Source organism: Cyprinodon tularosa, unplaced genomic scaffold (assembly GCF_016077235.1).
Source record: "Cyprinodon tularosa strain WSP-4 unplaced genomic scaffold, ASM1607723v1 ctg287, whole genome shotgun sequence".
NCBI classification, from domain to species: domain Eukaryota; kingdom Metazoa; phylum Chordata; class Actinopteri; order Cyprinodontiformes; family Cyprinodontidae; genus Cyprinodon; species Cyprinodon tularosa.
In genome coordinates this window covers 651,941-673,202 of record NW_024038993.1, presented here as the reverse complement: position 1 = coordinate 673,202, position 21,262 = coordinate 651,941, and the positions used below count along the sequence as shown (strand labels likewise).

At 39.8% G+C, this 21,262-nt stretch overlaps 1 protein-coding gene and 2 long non-coding RNA genes across 9 annotated transcripts in view; 2 read left to right on the top strand and 1 right to left on the bottom strand.

Annotated features, from left to right (window-relative positions):
• ccdc85al (coiled-coil domain containing 85A, like) overlaps window positions 1-21,262 on the top strand; it is a 55,192-nt gene that overhangs the window by 7,912 nt on the left and 26,018 nt on the right. The window lies entirely within an intron of this gene.
• LOC119787114 lies at window positions 6,877-8,094 on the top strand. Its single transcript, XR_005281292.1, has 3 exons — window positions 6,877-7,073; window positions 7,156-7,250; window positions 8,026-8,094. It is a non-coding gene; the product is annotated as an uncharacterized LOC119787114 (long non-coding RNA).
• On the bottom strand, window positions 8,310-9,782 carry LOC119787115. The gene is made up of 2 exons (XR_005281293.1): window positions 9,416-9,782; window positions 8,310-9,345 (listed from the first exon to the last, which is right to left on the bottom strand). It is a non-coding gene; the product is annotated as an uncharacterized LOC119787115 (long non-coding RNA).

Sequence of the window (21,262 nt, the reverse complement as noted above, 5' to 3'; positions counted from 1 at the left end):
TATAGAAATACAGGTGCTGGTCATAAAATTAGAATATCATGAAAAAGTAGATTGATTTCAGTAATTCCATTTAAAAAGTGAAACTTGTATATTATATTCATACATTACATACAAACTCATATATTTCAGATGTTTATTTTGTTTAATTTTGATGATTACAAATGACAACAAATGAAAATCTCAAATTCATCATATCAGAAAATTAGAATATTACTGAAGACCAATAAAAACAAAGGATTTATAGAAATGTTGGCCAACTGAAAAGTATGAACATGAAAAGTATGAGCATGTACAGCACTCAGTATTTAGTTGGGCCTCCTTTGGCCTGTATTACTGCAGCAATGCGGCGTGGCATGGAGTCGATCAGTCTGTGGCACTGCTCAGGTGTTATGATAGCCCAGGTTGCTCTAATAGTGGCTTTTAGCTCTTCTGAATTGTTGGGTCTGGTGTATTGCATCGTCTTCTTCACAATACCCCATAGATTTTCTATGGGGTTAAGGTCAGGAGAGTTTGCTGGCCAATTAAGAACAGGGATACCATGGTCCTTCAACCAGGTACTGGTAGCTTTGGCACTGTGTGCAGGTGCCAAGTCCTGTTGGAAAATGAAATCTGCATCTCCAAAAAGTTGGTCAGCTGCAGGAAGCATGAAGTGCTCTAAAACTTCCTGGTATGTGGCTGCGTTGACCCTGGACCTCAGAAAACACAATGGACCAACACCAGCAGATGACATGGCACCCCAAACCATCACTGACTGTGGAAACTTTACACTGGACTTCAAGCAACGTGGATGAAGTGCCTCTCTTCTTTTCCTCCAGACTCTGGGACCTTGATTTCCAAAGGAAATGCAAAATTTACTTTCATCAGAGAACATGACTTTGGACCACTCACCAGCAGTCCAGTCCTGTTTCTCTTTAGACGCTTCTGACGCTGTCTGTGGTTCAAGAGTGGCTTGACACAAGGAATGCGACAGCAGAAACCCATGTCTTTCATACGTCTGTGTGTGGTGGTTCTTGAAGCACTCACTCCAGCTGCAGTCCACTCTTTGTGAATCTCCCCCACATTTTTGAAGGGGTTTTGTTTCACAATCCTCTCCAGGGTGCGGTTATCTCTCTTGCTTGTACACTTTTTTCGACCACATCTTTTCCTTCCCTTCGCCTCTCTATTAATGTGCTTGGACACTGAGCTCTGTGAACAGCCAGCCTCTTTAGCGATGACCTTTTGTGTCTTGCCCTCCTTGTGCAAGGTGTCGATGGTCGTCTTTTGGACAACTGTCAAGTCAGCAGTCTTCCCCATGATTGTGTAGCCTATAGAACTAGACTGAAAGACCATTTAAAGGCTTTTGCAGGTGGTTTGAGTTAATTAGCTGATTAGAGTGTGGCACCAGGGGCCATCAATTTTGAACCTTTTCACAATATTCTAATTTTCTGATATGATGAATTTGAGATTTTCATTTGTTGTCATTTGTAATCATCAAAATTAAACAAAATAAACATCTGAAATATATGAGTTTGTATGTAATGTATGAATATAATATACAAGTTTCACTTTTTAAATGGAATTACTGAAATCAATCTACTTTTTCATGATATTCTAATTTTATGACCAGCACCTGTATACTATTAATATAAAAGTATTTTTTTTATTTACTTTAGTTATTAAATTTCCTTTACATGTTTATTCCTATATTTTACTATTAACCTTGATCTATAGTCATATTCAATAGAGCAGAGAATATAACAGAAAATTTGGATCTTTTCAGTGACTCAATTTTTTTAGCATCCAATTGCTAATAATAATGCATTCAGTATTTATAGTTTATAAAGCTCATGATTTAGGCTATATTGTAGTAACATTGTGCAGCTGTACGTTTAATTTCTGTCTGTTGTATAGGCTAGTATTACCAGCTGTTGAAGATTAACCTCCATCTCAAGAGGTGATGAAGGTTAATTTTGTATTTTCTTATGTAGCATACTGTATAAAATACAGCATCAGACCTAAAAAAACAAAAAAAAACAAAATATATATATATATATATATATATAGGCTTAAAAAATGTATGCTTTCTGTTGGTTTCTCACATTAAGTCACAAATAAAAAACAAACATCTGCTATTTTTTGCTATTGATTCGTGGATCTTTGTATTGGATAAAAAAACAGAAATACCAAGTGTTAAATGTAAAGGAAATTACTGATTAGTAGGAATAGCTTGAAACTTTTGTCAGAGACATTCATAAAAAGAATAAATGATTCCTTAAAAAAACGCTATAATAGCTTATTTCTTTAAACCAATGCATGGGTGTATATATAGTTTTTTGAACTGAAATACTTTAAGAAAAAACAAAAACAAGCAAATAAACAGACCTATGCTGAGACTTGCTTGGATGATGAATGGCATTCACGTTGTTATTCATAATTATTTTGTGATTGAAGCCCTTGTGGCTTTATTTCTGTATAAAGTAAGGACTGTGGAAAAAATATCCCTCTGGAAATGTAGGCATGGATAGTAAAGGCAACAGTTAAAAAGCTACAGTAAAGTGCAGGCGTATAAATTGCAGAACATTAGCAAACATGCTCACTTTGCTATTCCCTAATCTCCTTGGATTGCAGCAGATTATTATAAGGACAACTACTGTACAACTTTGATTTAGCTCATCAGTCTTGTTCTATTTTAGCCCTCCTCTCAGGGAGTTCAATCTTGATGTAAACTGAAACTCAGGCCAAGTCCTTAAAAACCACAACACATTAATGTCTGACAAATCCTTACAGGACAATGTTGTGAGAGCATAGACCACTCACTGCCCCCCCATGCTTGGCTCTTTGCCAACTGTATGCATAACAGTTTTGAACTTAGCTCAGAGTGAAATGCAAGCACCAAATAGCCCCGAACCAGAGCCATAAAAACTTAATTAGGCCTGTGTGTGTGGGTATGTGGGTGTGTTGACTGAGACGGAGTCATATTGTAAAGTTCCAGCCTATTATCTGTCAGAATGGCTGCCTGATAATGAGCATGTCCCCTCAGGGGTCTGCAGGACTGAACTGACCTGACAGGAACTGTAACGTGAAGTGTCACAGATTTGAGGCTAGATTAGAAGATCCTAACAGAATCAACTTTAACCTTTGAACTTTTTCCCTACTTTGTACTGAAATCAATTTCAACATAGGTTCAAATAATCAAATGTTGATTAAATTATATATATATATATATATATATATATATATATATATATATATATATATATATATATATATATATATATATATATATATATATATATATATATATATATATATATAAAAATTAAACGTATTGACTTTAGAGTGCAAGCAGCACCTGAAAGGCAGATATTTGTCCTTTCTTTTACCAGCGTCATCCATTGACCCAGCGTCATCCATTGACCCAACCTTACAGCCATGTCCCTTTTTGAAAGAAGAGGGAATTAAATGCCTGTCAGGATGTAGTACACTCCACTTGCTTGGATTATCCTCTAAACCCTTTGGACAGCATTATTTCATTTTTTATGGACTTGCGTGTGTGGATATGTGTAGAAATTGGGCATGGTGTGTTGAAGTGTCCCACTGCAGTAAAGAGGCTTTATTTTTTTTATTTTTTTCAAATTACGGTTTCATGTTAGGCTTACGTTTCAACAGTTCTCATGCTCAGGCCATTTTAAATTCCTGATAAAATGCACAAATATAGCAAAACAACACTTTGACCTTTTTCCACCTTTTAATGCAATCTGCTCCTGCTTTTTCTGGTAAGCTTAGGGTCAGGCTTATCACACATATTTCTAGAGGGGAAAAGAATTAGCACTAATATTACTGAAAGCCTTCAAGTTATTTGTTTATTTTTTTAAGACAAGGTCCATTTTGTAAAGTAGTAGTAGAATTCTAGTGGAAAAACAAAGAGCATAATTCAAACAGATAGCTTTTAAATAATATTTTTAATTTCACTATATTTATGATATTAATATTAATAACCTTTGTGCATTACAATAAGAAATTGTACTTTGCATTGAACCAATCCCTTAGGGCAGTGATTCCCAACTGGGGGTACGCGTACCCCTAGTGACTTGCAAGGGGAACATGAAAATATTTTATTTCTTAGGTAGTAAAATAAAATAGGGCTAGGATCTGTTTTGCTTTGTGTAGACCCAATTTCAATTTTAAACCAGCTTCTATCAACCAAAAAGTAAGTTTTTCTTATATGTTTGAGTTCACTTTCAGCTTTGACACTAATCTAAACCAAGCAGAGGAACAGACTGGAAATAGAGAGCAGCCTGTGATCAGCTGTTTTTCATGTTGAGCTATCCGATCTTATCAAAGCGAGCTCAACTAATTATCTGTTTTTGTCTGTATTTTGGTTTACCGGTAAATGTGATTATAAGGGAGCTTCTGTTTTATAAATACAGGTTTGTAACATGATTTTATTTGTATTTATTTTGATTCCTTGCTAATGTCCAGGCAACATATTTATCTTGTTTTTTTTTTTTTTAGTTGAGATGGAAATAATTTTATACTCAATTTAAAAGATTAAGTAAAACAGTTTTATTTTCTGAGTTTTATCTCTGAGTTTTCATTGGTCTTATTTTTCATTCTTCTGTTCTAGGTATTTTTGATTGTATTTGAGTTCTGAGATATTTCCTGTTTGCCATCTTGTGTCAGTCTCCTTTTCCCTAGCTCCCTTCTTGCCTCTGTTCACACCTGCTCCCAATCTGTTAATTAGCCTGCTCTTTTTTCTCTCTCCCATACAGGTGCTGGTCATAAAATTAGAATATCATGAAAAAGTAGATTGATTTCAGTAATTCCATTTAAAAAGTGAAACTTGTATATTATATTCATACATTACATACAAACTCATATATTTCAGATGTTTATTTTGTTTAATTTTGATGATTACAAATGACAACAAATGAAAATCTCAAATTCATCATATCAGAAAATTAGAATATTACTGAAGACCGATAAAAACAAAGGATTTATAGAAATGTTGGCCAACTGAAAAGTATGAACATGAAAAGTATGAGCATGTACAGCACTCAGTATTTAGTTGGGCCTCCTTTGGCCTGTATTACTGCAGCAATGCGGCGTGGCATGGAGTCGATCAGTCTGTGGCACTGCTCAGGTGTTATGATAGCCCAGGTTGCTCTAATAGTGGCTTTTAGCTCTTCTGAATTGTTGGGTCTGGTGTATTGCATCTTCTTCTTCACAATACCCCATAGATTTTCTATGGGGTTAAGGTCAGGAGAGTTTGCTGGCCAATTAAGAACAGGGATACCATGGTCCTTCAACCAGGTACTGGTAGCTTTGGCACTGTGTGCAGGTGCCAAGTCCTGTTGGAAAATGAAATCTGCATCTCCAAAAAGTTGGTCAGCTGCAGGAAGCATGAAGTGCTCTAAAACTTCCTGGTATGTGGCTGCGTTGACCCTGGACCTCAGAAAACACAATGGACCAACACCAGCAGATGACATGGCACCCCAAACCATCACTGACTGTGGAAACTTTACACTGGACTTCAAGCAACGTGGATGAAGTGCCTCTCTTCTTTTCCTCCAGACTCTGGGACCTTGATTTCCAAAGGAAATGCAAAATTTACTTTCATCAGAGAACATGACTTTGGACCACTCACCAGCAGTCCAGTCCTGTTTCTCTTTAGCCCAGGCAAGACGCTTCTGACGCTGTCTGTGGTTCAAGAGTGGCTTGACACAAGGAATGCGACAGCAGAAACCCATGTCTTTCATACGTCTGTGTGTGGTGGTTCTTGAAGCACTCACTCCAGCTGCAGTCCACTCTTTGTGAATCTCCCCCACATTTTTGAATGGGTTTTGTTTCACAATCCTCTCCAGGGTGCGGTTATCTCTCTTGCTTGTACACTTTTTTCGACCACATCTTTTCCTTCCCTTCGCCTCTCTATTAATGTGCTTGGACACTGAGCTCTGTGAACAGCCAGCCTCTTTAGCGATGACCTTTTGTGTCTTGCCCTCCTTGTGCAAGGTGTCGATGGTCGTCTTTTGGACAACTGTCAAGTCAGCAGTCTTCCCCATGATTGTGTAGCCTATAGAACTAGACTGAAAGACCATTTAAAGGCTTTTGCAGGTGGTTTGAGTTAATTAGCTGATTAGAGTGTGGCACCAGGGGTCATCAATTTTGAACCTTTTCACAATATTCTAATTTTCTGATATGATGAATTTGAGATTTTCATTTGTTGTCATTTGTAATCATCAAAATTAAACAAAATAAACATCTGAAATATATGAGTTTGTATGTAATGTATGAATATAATATACAAGTTTCACTTTTTAAATGGAATTACTGAAATCAATCTACTTTTTCATGATATTCTAATTTTATGACCAGCACCTGTATATTCTCCTCCTGTTCAGTCATTCGTTGCTGGTTTGTCGTCATTTCTTTGCCCCCTTGTTTTGAGTATTCCTAGCCTTCATTATTTTTGGATTTTTGCTTCTGTTCAACTTTTGTCATTAAAACCTTTAAGTAACCACCTCAAGCTTTGTGTCTGCATTTGGGTCCTGTCAAACCTCCAGCCCCATTGTGACAATAATCAGTTATTGTATGTTCCACTTTTGGACAATCATCAATACTTTTGCTTAAGGTTTGAACCAGCAATTTTTTTTTTTTTGCTTCTACTGGACACAAAAGCTCTACTCCTCCACAACTAGGCTACCAGCCATCAGCTTAAAAAGACAACTTTTAAAACAAACATCTGCCTCATTGGAATAGCCTTAAATTATAATCATTATCAAGGTAACCAAGTATTTTATACTACTGTATTTGGAGTTTGACAGCAAAAAGTAATGCAACTTACATATGTCTGCTTTGAGCCTAAGGCCCCTAAATAAAACAGCAGTAATCTGTAGCCCTCAGCTCCTAAGTCCTTTTAATTTGACGGGCCACGCCCTGTGCGACATCACCCCAACTCTATTTACCTGCGGAGTCAGAGTGCCACTCCCTCCTCCATTCCCCACCTGTGGCTGTTGCATGCTCTGTTGGCGTCTCGTTTAAAAAAAAAGCTACTGGATCTTCCTAAAGATCTAATATTATAAGCTGTCTTTTGGGTGAGTGTTTTAACGCTACAAAACCAATCTCCTAATGTTTACTAACATCGTGTGATTACTCACCAAGCGTAACTTTTTACAGACTCGCTTCTCTCTCACAACTTGGGCCAAACCGCTCATGTTGTCTTTCATTAATACCACTACACAGACGGAGATCAACTTGTCATCCCTTCAACGGTGAGTTGTTAACTCCGATTCGGGTCATTTATTTTGTTTGCAGCGGCTAGATTTAAGTTTATATTCCGCGATCTGCGTCTTTTGTTTGTACCGCTGCCTCCACTTAATTCCTTGCCGCGCTGAGTCCCAGCGTTATTATGAATTTTGAACTTCGTTTGTAGTGTGTAAAATATCGCTTCTGCTTGTTTAATATAAATTATTTTTAATTTACATTCAAGCCGAATTTTGCTTTACATTTTAGTTTAACAGAAGCGCCCCTTTTTTTCCAGCTTTTGACTGGATCATTAGAAAAGCAATGAGGTTTAGTTTTTTTTTTCTTTCTTCCTTCCTCTTACCTCATTGAAAATTAAATAAATATTTGAATGTAGCTACGTACTTGTGGAATTTGTTGCGCAACTTAAGAACTTAAGATCTGCTTGAGTATTTTTCTCTGCTCAAGTAATTTAATTGGAAAAGAGTTTTTTTTTTATATACATTGAATATTCATGATTTATGGGAAAAAAAGTGCACTTGATTACAATGTGTTTTTGAGTATCTAAAACTTTTGTGATAATCTGTTAAACGATTTATTTCTTTATTTATATAGTTATTTGTTATAGCTATATATATATATATATATATATATATGTTTGTATATATATTGGTAAAATGTGTAAATATGGAAAACTATCTGCATGTATAAATGTGTTCCAAAATTTAATGCACACATATTTTAAACATGCAGATCTCATTGGTTAAGAACAACTGCTCATTTGTTTTTTTTTGACCATTCTAGGTCAGGTTTTTTTTTTATGCCAGAAAAAGGACATCACCCTCACTACAATCTGGTTCACAACAACTTTTTTTCTTCTAATTCAACTGAAGATGGCGAGCTAAGACCTCTACCTGTGCGGTAGGATACAGACTCTTCTTTCCTATAAGGATAAAAACTATTCTCTTCCCAACCCTGGATTACCATAGCGTATGGACTAACAATCTAACCTAACTGAACCTTGGGGACAATTAATCAAAAACTGTTTTGTTATTAATGTTTGTGTGTTTGTTGTTTTTTTTTTTTTGTGTGTGTCTTGGCCACTTTAATACAAAACTAGTTAAACCTTATTTTTGTCTCTGTGATTATTCACACCTCGGGCTCCTCAACGAACCCTCTTCTGGTAACATCTTTCTACATCTATATAGTCAGTTCCTTGTCATTAGCCTTTAACAAGCGTTACATTTGGCGAGCTAGCCAGGAGTCTGATGTGTGAATATTCATTGTGAATTACTGAGATTGTTTTTTTTTTTTTGACTAAACTTGCATCAGAAGTGTCTGAAATGGATTTCATTGAAAAAACAGGGGTTGAGGTTTCCCATTGTGTTTTTGCTACCGGTGTGACTAACACTCAAGCAGATGATGAGTTGATTGATTATTTGCGTACTTATGGGGATTTAAAAATGGCATTTACTGTTACAGATTCTGACAGTTCTTTTTACAAAAACCTGATTGTTGAATATGATACATACGCAGCTTTGAATAAATTGAAGCCTCTTTTGCCATATAAATTTGAATCACAGAGCAAGTCTGGTTTAGTCTGTGAAATAAAACTACTTGCGGATGAACTTTATGCCACAGCCACAGGGGGGAGTACTGCCATCATTCCTGCCCCCACTGTACCTTCCACTGATTACCTCCATGAGCTCAAACGCATTGCTTACCGATGTGGAAAACCCTTTGAAGAAGTTATTAAAGAGGTAATGGATCAAATAAGTGGACATCTGGCAGAAGTCGGAGGAAATGATGATGATGATGAAGATGAGGAGAGACAAGAGACTACAGTTGATGTACTGGAGACGGGGCAGACCATGTCAGGTTCAACCCTTGTGTCTCAGATGCCATCAACTTCTCAGTCGGTGGGTCATTCTTCCACTGGCCAATCAGCAGACCCTCCTCTAGTCAATACAGCTGCCAATCCAGGACAGCTGATTTCTCTTTCTGGACACGACTTGAATCCCCCAGAAGTACAGAGGGTTGTCGTGGAGCACATTGTGAGAAAGGACGACATGAGCCTCCAATCCTTGTCCCCACTGCGCCTACGAACATTTTCTGGAAGGATTCCTAAACCAAGTAATGAGGCAGATTACGACTCATGGCGTTCCCATATTGAACTCTTGCGAGCTGACCCTACCTTGTCGCCACTGCACGTTACAAGGCGCATTCTAGAAAGCCTGCTCCCTCCAGCTGCCGACCTTGTTAAAAGCTTGGGGCCCAACTCTTTACCAATCATGTTCACCCAAGTGCTCGACTCAGCCTTTGCCACTGTCCAGGATGGAGAAGAGCTCTTCGCTCAGTTCCTAAACACTCTTCAGGACCACGGAGAGCGAGGGTCTTCCTTCCTGCAAAGACTGCAACTGACACTGAGCACAGTTGTGAAGCGGGGCGGAATCCCAGCAAGAGACACTGACAAGCATCTATTGAAACAGTTCTGCAGAGGATGCTGGGACAATGTTGTCATTACAAAATTACAGCTTGAGCAAAAAAAAGACAATCCACCTACCTTCTCCGAACTTTTGTTCCTGCTCCGGACCGAAGAGGACAGGCAGTTGGCCAAAGAGTCCTTAATGAAGAAACACATTACATCCTCGAAACATCGTGCCAACCTGCAGTCTCAGAGTGCATCCTCCTGTGTCTGTGGCCGCACGGACACCAGCGCCATTGATGAACTGAAACAACAAATGGTAAAACTGCAAAATCAGATGTCTGCTTTGCTGGCGAAGAAAATTCCCGCCTCTGCACCAGATTACCGGCAGAGTAAGTTAAAGCCAAAAGTCAATGTCTCCACCAGGCCCAAGCCTTGGTTTTGCTTCAAGTGCGGCGAAGATGGACATATTGTTCCTGCCTGCACAAATTTAGCCAACTCCAGCCTTGTTGAACAAAAGCGCCGACAGCTGAAACAGAAGCAGCAAGCATGGGACGCTAAGAACTCCAAACAGTTAAACTAAATGCAGCTTCTTCGGAGGGACAGGTGGAAGCTGCTACTGAATTGTGTCCCCAAAATCAACGTTTTACACCACGAAACTCCTTTCCCAAAGGATTAATTGGAACAAAAAGTATAGGACAGGTCAAGATAAAAGGCTCAAACTTTCATTGCTTGTTTGACACCGGATCCCAGGTTACCACTGTCACTCACTCCTTCTATAACACATATTTGTCCGACCACGAGATCAAGCCCCTAAATAACCTGCTGGAGGTGGAAGGTGCAAACGGACAAGCTGTGCCCTACTTAGGATTTGTGGAGTTGGACATTACCTTTCCTGCTGAGTTCCTGGGACAGTCAGTGAATGTGAACACTCTGGCATTGGTGGTACCTGACTTCAGATCATCACAGCCCTCAGTCCTCATTGGTACCAGCACACTGGATGTGGTGTATGAGAAACACTCTGAGATCAAAGACTCCGAATTCCAACCAGTACCATATGGGCATAGAGCTGTGCTGAAGATCCTAGAGCTAAGACACAAGCTTGCCACTGATGATCACCATGGCATTTTAAAGCTACAGACCAACAGTCCACAGACCTTCGCAGCTGGAAAAACCATTGTCATGGATGCTATATCCATCGCTCCAGTGTTACAAGGTGAGAAGTCTGTCGTTATCCAGCATCCAACATCTTTCTCCCTGCCCGGCGGCCTGATGGTCCAGTCATGCCTGGTGGATCTTCCCTCAGTCCAACCGTGCCATCTCCCAGTTGTCATCACAAATGAGTCTGACCACGATGTCATCCTTCCAGCCCGTGCTGCTATCGCAGAGCTGTGTGCCTTCCAGTCAGTCCTCCACAAGCAACAGAGTGTGTGCCAGCAAGACAGCCTAAAGTCATCAGAGTCAAAGCTGAACTACAATTTTGCTGATTCACCCATCTCCCCAGAGTGGAAGCAACGTATTATTTCCAAGCTCTATAGCATTCCTGAAGTCTTTGCTCACCATGACCTTGATTTTGGTTGCACTGACAAAGTAAAGCACCAGATCAAACTTGCAGACCCAACACCTTTTAAGCAAAGACCCAGGCCCATCCACCCACAAGACCTGGATGCTGTCAAACAACATTTGCAAGAGCTGTTGGAGTCTGGCATAATACGTGAATCAGACTCACCATTTGCCTCCCCCATCGTTGTGGTGCGCAAAAAGAATGGCAGCGTAAGACTCTGCATAGACTACAGAAAGTTAAACACTCAAACCATCAAAGATGCATATCCTCTGCCAAAGCTAGAAGACACCTTTACGGCCCTGTCCGGATCAAAATGGTTTTCCGTCCTAGATTTGAAGTCCGGCTACTATCAAATCGAGATGGAGGAATCTGATAAATGCAAAACCGCCTTCGTCTGTCCTCTAGGCTTCTGGGAGTTTAACCGCTTGCCGCAAGGAGTTACAAATGCGCCCTCCACTTTTCAGCGGTTGATGGAGAAGTGCATGAGCGATTTAAACCTCAAAGAAGCACTCGTCTTCATCGATGATTTAATCGTGTTCGCTCCGACGCTGGAAGAGCACGAAGAGCGGCTGATGAGGGTTTTGCTGCGGTTAAAGGAGTTTGGCCTGAAGTTGTCTGTGGAGAAGTGTGTCTTTTTCCAGCCATCTGTGCGGTATCTCGGACATGTGGTGTCGAGGAATGGAGTTGAGACAGACCCAGAGAAAATTGCCACCCTAACATCTTGGCCAGTCCCACAGAACCTCAAGGAACTTCGCTCATTCCTCGGATTTGCCGGTTATTACCGACGCTTTGTGAAAGACTACTCATCCATCGTCAAACCACTGAATGAGCTGACCTCAGGCTATCCACCAAACCAGAAAAAACGAAAACCATTGATAAAATCCCAGACCTACCTGAACCCAAAAGAGCCTTTCGGTGGCCGCTGGTCCCCTGCATGTCAGACTGCCTTTGAGACCATCATTCAAAAGCTCACTTCAGCGCCTGTTCTCGCCTTTGCCGATCCTAGCAAGTCGTACACCCTGCATACAGATGCCAGCTGCACAGGACTTGGTGCTGTTTTATACCAAGAACACGACGGCAAGAACAGAGTGGTTGCTTATGCCAGCAGGGGCCTGTCTCGGAGTGAAGCCAGATACTCTGCACACAAGCTGGAATTCCTAGCATTGAAGTGGGCGGTGACCGAAAAGTTTAATGACTATTTGTACGGCACACCTTTTACAGTGGTCACAGACAGTAACCCTTTGACCTACCTCCTTACCTCTGCAAAGCTGGATGCAACGAGCTACAGGTGGCTCTCTGCCCTTTCCACCTACTCATTCAAGATTATTTACAGAGCAGGAAAGCAAAATGCTGACGCAGATGGTCTCTCTCGTCGACCGCATGAGGTGTTGCCAGATGACCACCTGACACAAAAAGAGCGTGAGAGAATTTTAAGGTTCACCCAACATCACCTACAAGATTCCTCACCTGTCTCCATAGACCAGCACACAGTCCATGCCATTTGTGACCGACAGCTTGTGTATGGTTCCACTGCTGAAGACCAAGTTCTTGCTCTGGTCCAGACACTCACCACTGATCCAGGAAGTCTGCCAGACAGTTTTGTTGATGACATACAGTTTGCCTCACCCGTCATACCTGCATTCTCTCCTGATGAAATTGCAGCCAAACAGCACACCGATCCCGTCATACAGCATGTTGTTGCACAGTTGGAAAGAGGAGAAAGTCCACCTACTTCTCTGAGGGACGAACTTCCAGACTTACCTTTACTCCTGCGAGAACTAACAAAACTGGAGCTCCACAACAATGTTCTTGTACGGAGAAGGCAGATTGGGAGTGAAACCACATACCAGCTTGTGCTACCTGAAGAATGTCGCTCTGAAGCATTATACCAGCTGCATGATCAGATGGGACACTTGGGCATTGAGAGAACGCTTGACCTTGCAAGATCCCGGTTTTACTGGCCTCGTATGTCTGCAGATGTCCACAACAAAATAAAGAACTGTGAAAGATGTGTCCGACGGAAAACACTGCCAGACAAAGCAGCTCCGCTGGTTAACATCAAAACGTCAAGACCTTTGGAACTGGTATGCATGGATTTCTTGTCGTTCCCCCCCTGAACTCATGTACGGCCCTGTACATGCAGCGGGCTGACGGCAGACGGCTTGTTTACTGGTAAGGGAAGGTTGGACCTCATCAATTTCAACAACATAATTAAAGGCGGTGCTTAGTCCATGGAACAAAGATTGGATACTTTGGAGCAGTGGATGGCCCAGCCTGGAGTATTGGAACCGCTCAGGAGGACGACGTGTTCGGATAGGTCGATGGCCTGGTGGTTCGGACCCGGGACTGGACAATTCAAGCTCAGAGGGTGAGTCAGATTCAGAGACAATGCTGACGGGGTCTGGAGTTTCCGGATCAGAGGAAGCGCTTTCTTCAGGCTCCAGGTTAGCAGCAGGTCTTAAGTCTAAGTGAGTATTTACAGCTTCAGCTAAGTGGTCAATGGTTTCTTGTGACGATTCAGATTCCGGTTCACTCTCAATCACACGAGGCCCCACTTCCATCAGAGGTTCTTCAGTCCGGGCAGACTGTGGTTGCTGGCCAGGCGGGACCACAGCTGACTCAGCCGGATGAGCAGAAGTGGGCAATTCGATTATGGATGTGAATCTGACTGGTTCTGAGATGGAGAGAGGTTTAACAGGAATCAGTTCTTCCTCCGACAGGATATCTTCACCACCATCATCAGGAGGATTGAGAGGTGTGCTTTCTGACGGTAGGGAATGTGTCACTTTCTGTTTGATTTGTTTGGCAGGGGCTGAGAGGAAACCACAGGGTAATAGCAGGTCTCGATGGAGTGTACGTACAGGACGGTCCTTGTTTTCTGGCTTCACGGTGTAGACTGGAAGTGGACTGGCTCTTTTGATGACTGTGTACACATCTGGCTCCCACCGATCAGCAATTTTGTGTTTTCCCCTTATTCTCACATTTCTCACCAGCACACGATCTCCCACCGACAACTCTGAAGGAGTGATGTTCTTGTCGAAACGGGTTTTGTTTTTCAGCATCAGCTTCTCAGAGTTCTCAATGGCAATTTGGTAGCTTTCTTCGAGGTGGGCTTTTCTTCGCAGTGCAAATAATGATCATGTTAAAGCCTGTTAACAGCTTATGGTTGACATTTTAGTTCTTTAATTATGAATATTGAATATATGTCTTCCTATGTGATGAATATAATCCCAAAAGAATGATGAACCCTTTGCTCTGTGAGTCTGCTGACCCAGACAGGAAGGCTGACTGTTAGCTGTGCGTATACTGTATTCACTACAGCAGATCTTTTTTTTCCAGAAAGGCAGAGCCTTAATCTTGTTTTCTGGTTTAACAATCACAAGTTCTGCATATTAGCTTAAGCTGTTCAGCTGATCAAAGAGGGGGAAAAAAGCCCTGCATGTGAAAAGACTGACATTACAGTGTATGTGGGGAATTTTTGCCCTTGTGATGCCAATATTAAAGCTAAATACAAACACAGATTTTACTCTAAATTGACTATTCATCTTTTAATAAAGGAAACAGAAATACATGCTGCTAATTTAACCCATTTTAGAAAATAATATGCTTTTAGCTATTCTCCAGATTTTTGACATGAAACACTACACCTTTCTAAAGGCCTACAATTACAAAATAATTTGTCTGAATGGTTGAATTTTACGGAGGTGAGGTGGTTGTAGATGAAAAAATATTTGAATACTGCTTTTAAAAGATAGCTTTTTAATGGTCTCTCTAAAAAGCCTCTTTCATATTAAAATGTGATGTCTGGGCTCAAAGGGGGATATGCATATGAATGTAAAAGCTCACAAACTGTTTCCCAGCAACGGTTTATGTGCACTGCTGATTAAAAAAAACTAGTTTACGTTCAAATCTAATCGCCTCTAAATTCCCAAACCCCTTTGTCAAAGAATAAAACAATTATAACGCTTTCCTTTGCAGCTCTGTATTCATAGTAAACTGTTTAATAACTTCAGAATTATTTATTTATCTTTTTTGGTGAAAATTATTTACTGTTGTTTTAAAACATGCGACATAATTTTTGTTTCAGGAATGATTTATATGAACCTTCAATATGTCTGGATAAAAATATGACTCCAAACTTAAGAGCCCAAAGTATCACCATACAGAATGTAAGTGGGAAGGGTTCCTACAGTCAAACCTGAGACTCTAACATGAAAAAGAAAACTCTTTAGACCAAACAACAGGGGCTGGGTTATTTTACTTTGAAAAATTAAAAAATAGAAGAAAAATGAAAAAATATTTTCTATTAAAGCAGTTTAACTTCAGAGGTCAGTTGAAGCAACATCATATAAATATGCCATGAACAGATTACATACTATACACTAAAAATAAATACAACGAAAAGAAAAGATACTGTAATGAGGAAAGATCTCAGGAAAACAAGATGAGGCATTGAATCAGGATTTCCCAGATATCCTGGCCTAATTAAGCATCAGATTGCTTACAGGAAAGCAGTAACACATCGGTAACCATGGTGATTTATTCTTTCTGTCCAGCTAGCCTACTTCCAGCCATGCTAACAACTAGGCTTACTCAATCCAGGTGCAGTATCTTCTCAGTCAGCAGTGACACCAATCAGAAAGTAATGAATTTTGAACACACACACACAATAACATTTCTCTATCCTCATGGGGATAGAGATGGTCTGATTGAATCAGTGAAGACCATCCCACTCTCTCAGTGCATCTGTAGACTCTTACACCATCATCATTTCAGGCTCTATAGCTCTTCTACTTGTTGTTTAGAAGTGTTGCGGCTTGTCAAGAACAGGAAATCAGCAGCAATGCTGCAGCCTCGTATAATGCTTTTCCTCTGCGTTGTCGCTAAGAAAGCCTGGCTATGACTTTCTCCTTCTACCCTCTTCTGTGACTTCCTTTCTCCGTTCACTCTAATTGGCTGCCACTCTGTGCAACCAGCTGTCAGACTGGGATGGGAATCTGATTATAGAACCCTCTTTCTGGAGGATGTGCTGTTTGCCAGGATGAGCTAAGGAAAAGGAAGCTGAGGAAGTATTTGAGTAGATTACTGGTTGTTTCCTTCCCCTCCTTCTCTTGCCTCTTCTTTCTTCTTCTTAGTAACATATCTTTTCTTCCTCTGACTTCCCTCCATCTTCTTTTATACATGTCTGCCAATTCAATGGATAGTCAATGTCCCTTGACAAATGTCACAGCCTGAGCATCACTGGGGAAACTCAAATGTTTATCACAGCTGCTTGGGGTTAAAGGATTTAGTGAAGCATTAGGTTGATGTCCAGTATTATTATCAGCTTGCTTTCTCACTATACCACAAGGATGTTTTGAAATTTGGTTTTCAGTCTTTATAATATCAGAACATGACCAGCACTTTACCAATCTCTGGCTATTACGTAGGTCCCCTCTTTTAAGTCGAATGTACCTCAGTATAAGCTGTTATTTCAAATTAGGCTAAATAAGATACTTAGAGATTAAACCAAAAAAATGTGGTAAACATTTTTGAGCAGTTATCTTTATTCTTTATCTTTAACCTTGCATAGAGAAGACTTAAATGAACATTTGAATTTCAAAACAGAGCTGGGACAACACGCCTTTAGCTGTAGACAATCTGAGGAGTCATTAAGTAAAAAGTGCTTGATTAGGCGTTTTGTTTATCTGCCCCTGGAGCATATCATTGTCTTTTTTAATCAAGACACTGCTGACTTCTTCTATGAAAGCTCTTGGATGAAGCAATCAGCATAACTAGGGCTATTTTTGGTAGATTACTCAGTCATATAATGCATACTATTAACTGCGACAGGATGTAGACTGTGAAAGGTGGCCTTAAGGTATCTTTTCTGGGCAAAAAAACATAAATAGAATTGAATGTTTGCATACACCTTTTCATGTGGTTCAGTTTTATATTAATGTTGCGCTTTTAATTCAGCCTTTTAACCACTCTTATGTTTGAGTAATTAAATCTAATGATTAAAATATCTGTTTACACCAGTTGTTTCAAATGTTGGGTCCTGTGGAAATCAAATAAGAAAAAGGGCAATGCTTAGCCACATTTATAAAGATATAAAAACGCATTAAGATAGACAAAAGGTAATGAATTGGCTGCTGGCGCTGTTAAGGTGGTCGTTGTAATTCATGTTTAATTGGCTTATTGGAAATGCTAGTATACTCGTCAGGATCAAGAGTCCCTTTCCCTATTTAGCTGAAAATACTCTAAACGGCAGCTAATCTGTCTCATGTGACTTCAACCTTCTATTCCTATTGGTGCAGAATTCTTTCCTGTTGTAGTCGGCGTCATACAAAATTTGCAAAACAATTCATATGCACTTTATTTTCAGTAAAATCTAATTATTTATTTTGCAACATTGTACACATTCTGCGAATGCTTTTTTTTTTAAACATTGATGAAAAAATGGTAGCTATGACTAGTGTTGCACCGATACTGATACCAGTTTCGGATGAGCGCCGATCCAGCTTTAAAATGGTGGTATCGGTATCGGCGAGTACCAACAAATAGGGCACCGATACCATTTTGAGAGCCAATCTGCCTTCCATCCTGGTACGCAATAAAAAGTTCTACTGGATTCACTTTGTATTAGTCTTTTTCCTGATTCACAATAGTATGCAGCAGCTTGACAAAGCCTGGATGGCAATTATTTTACATCCAAGTAGTATGGAGTTCTTCATATACACACACACACACACATCACTTTTAAACAGATGGTATCGGTATGGTATCCGTATTGACCAATACTGCACATCCAGGCATCGGGTATCGGTGTTAAAAAATGGCATTGGTGCAACACTAGCTATGACTTTTAACTATATATTAGGTGGGTCTATTTACATATTTGAACCTGTATGTGCAATTATGACATTGTAAAGGTTAGAGAATATCTATAGCAAAGATAGCGGTGCATTTGCACTGCTGGTACATCCCAGGGATCAGTCTGGTTGAGGATTAAATTTGCATCTTCAGCTGGCAGTATTCTTATGAACTCCTGTTTGTGAACTGGAAAGAAGGTTCATGTTGTGTGACTTTTTTCTCCATTGGAAAACTCAGAAGTGTGTGACAGGTATCCCCAGTATCCTTAATCATCCCATTGGAATGCCAACCCAGTGGATTAGGTAATTGACTTTGTCCCTCTATCCTGTAGCAGGAGGGCACAGCCCACTGAGCTGAAAGGCAGGTAATTCACTGGAAGCTGAAACGTTGCCGACATACAAGGCAAGGACTGGACGGGGGATGGGTGTCTACCCTATTCTGCAGGAACCACATATATCTATGTCCAATTTACTTCAGCTGTGCTGAGCTGTTAGGTGGCATTTTGTGGGTTTAACTTGATTAACTGTGAGTGAGAGAGGAGGGCTGATCAATGATCTTGAGAGTGTTTCGGGCTGAAACTATTAATCGGATTAATCAATTATTGAAATAATCATCAACTAATTTAGTAATCAGTTAATCGATAACTGGAGTGTAGAGACTCTAAAACATGCTTTTAGCCAACAGTGCAACCCACCTTGAGCTGCTATTATACCAAAATTGTAAAAAAAAAAAATAAAAAAAAAACTCTTTCGTCTGTCAGTATGCTCTATCCAGATCTACTCAATCTTAGTTTCACCTGGTTTCATTTCGTAAAAAGTCTTCTTTAAGGAACCTTTTACTATCCGATTTTTAATAATTAATCAAAAAAATAACTGACAGATTAATCGAATGGAAAATAATAGTTAGTTACAGGCCTAGTGTTGTTAAAAGTGTATATACCAGTTGACTCTTTTGCTGCTTGACTTCCTGGGTGACTTATATTTTTCATGTGTATTCAGTAGGGTTGGGAATTGAAAAGATTTTCACGATTCCGATTCCCTTTTCGATTCTATGAAACGATTCGATTCTTTATCAATTCTTTTTTCGATTCCAATTTGGGGGAAAAAGGAGAACAAACAGTTTGATTATCAGCATCAACTTTGTTTACTTAACTATTGTACAATCTTACAAACTCAACAAGATCAAGATGTCCACAGGAAATGTGAAACTGGAGTAACATCTGTGTTTAAATGAAAAATGAATACAAGAACAAACTTAATAACCAACAATGTCTAATAACAAATGATGGGATAATAACCTATTTTAAATAACAAAAAATACTAATTATAAAACAGTAGTAGGGAAAATTAACAGTTCTTTTGCAGAAAGATGAGCATATCTGCTTTTTCTGGAAGGATACAGGATCTTTCAGCGCTTAAGGTGTTTCCAGCCGTGGAGAACACCCTCTCAGATGGGGTGGAGGAAGCCTGCATACAGAGGTAGTTTTCAGCCAGTCCAGATAGCAAGGGCAGCATATCTTGCTTGTTCCACCACCACAGTGTGGCGCTATCCCTGCAGGGGATGGAGGGCAAGCTTTTATGGAGCTGGATTTCCTGATCTACCCTCTGGGCTAAGGAAAGACGGGGCTTTGATTCACAAAGTGACCGCAGCGCGTTGTCTTCCTCCTCGAATAGTTCTTCCAACTTGCGTAACTTGCGTAACTTACGTAACTTGCGCAATTTACGTAAAAAACGTGACGTAAGTCGTGCTCCCCAGAGCCGACGCTCTAGGCTCTGGTGCTGCGGGAATCGAAAAAAGAATCGTTCAGCGAGCTGCCAAACGATGCCATGGAATCGGAAAATACGGAACCGGTTCTGAACAGGAACCGGTTTTTGATTCCCATCCCTAGTATTCAGCTACTTTGTACTGGAACCAGTATGTCTCTGTTGATGTCTGGTTGCATCTTAAAGGGAAAGGAATGACTGTACAATATGGAGTGATTTTTGAGACACAAGTTTTATTTGTGAACAACAAGATTTATTTGAGTGCAACATGTTTATTTGTGAGTGATAAGATTTGTTTGTGTGAAACATGTTTTATGCATTTGCAACATGCTTTATGTGTGTGCGCAAAATGCAATTTTGTACACAAAGTTTTGGCAGAAAAATCACTCCATAGTACAACCCTAAAAAAACTGTCCTTTATAGCTAAAACTCTCTTAAACTAAACACATGTTAGTTTACAAATGGTTAACAAAGAAATGAGCACAAACATACTCAGGAGAAAATGTGATAGTATTCTAAGTTATTGTTTTTAGTTTTAAAACTACTCCTTCTACATAAAAGGGGAGTGTTAGGGCAGTGCACTTGTGCTCTGAGAAGGTTGCAAGTACCCGGTTCAATCCCCATAGCCTGCACTGTGGGTCCCTGAGCAAAGACCCTTGACCGCTCACTGCTCCCCGGCGCCCTAAAATGGCAGCTTACTGTCCAATTATTATTATTAAGAACCTGCTGTACACTTTTTATATCATATCCAGTCCAGGGGTCTGCAACCTGTGCCTCTAGAGCCAAAAGTGGCTCTTTGGACAAGAGCTCCTAATAGTAGTTAGAATATTACCAAATCAAAAATGTATACATGTTACAAAAAAATACACCAATTTTTGAAGATTCGCTGTTGAATTTTCCTAACAGAATACAATTAAAAGAACCAGTGATATGTTTTTAAATCTTTTTTTTTGTCATCACCATGGAAACTATAATTTTCAACAAATATCAACATCCATAGTAGAGAATCCATGCATTTTTGTTTCTCATTTCACGGCCAAAAAAATGCAAATAAACAGAAACAGATATCTTATAGCAGAAAAAAAAGTTCTGTTTTATTAACTGGTCATATCAAATTAGAGAGCAAAACCACTTTTTTTTCTGATAGACTTGGGGCATGTATTGGGAAAAAAATATTCAACTATTCACCCTAGTTAAATAAACGGAGATCTATGGATTTCACCCAGTTGGCACATTTTTTCATATCTTACCCAAGAGAGAACAGTTCATCATACAGCCCTTATGGCACAGCATTCTGCCCTGTTCTGCATGAGCAGCGTTCATTCCCTCTTACTTACAACAATGGAAGTAGTCAGAGTAAAAAAAATTACAGACACTTTGGTTAACAGTAACATGTTATGAATAAACCTTGAGAAAGAATCTGATTTGTTATGG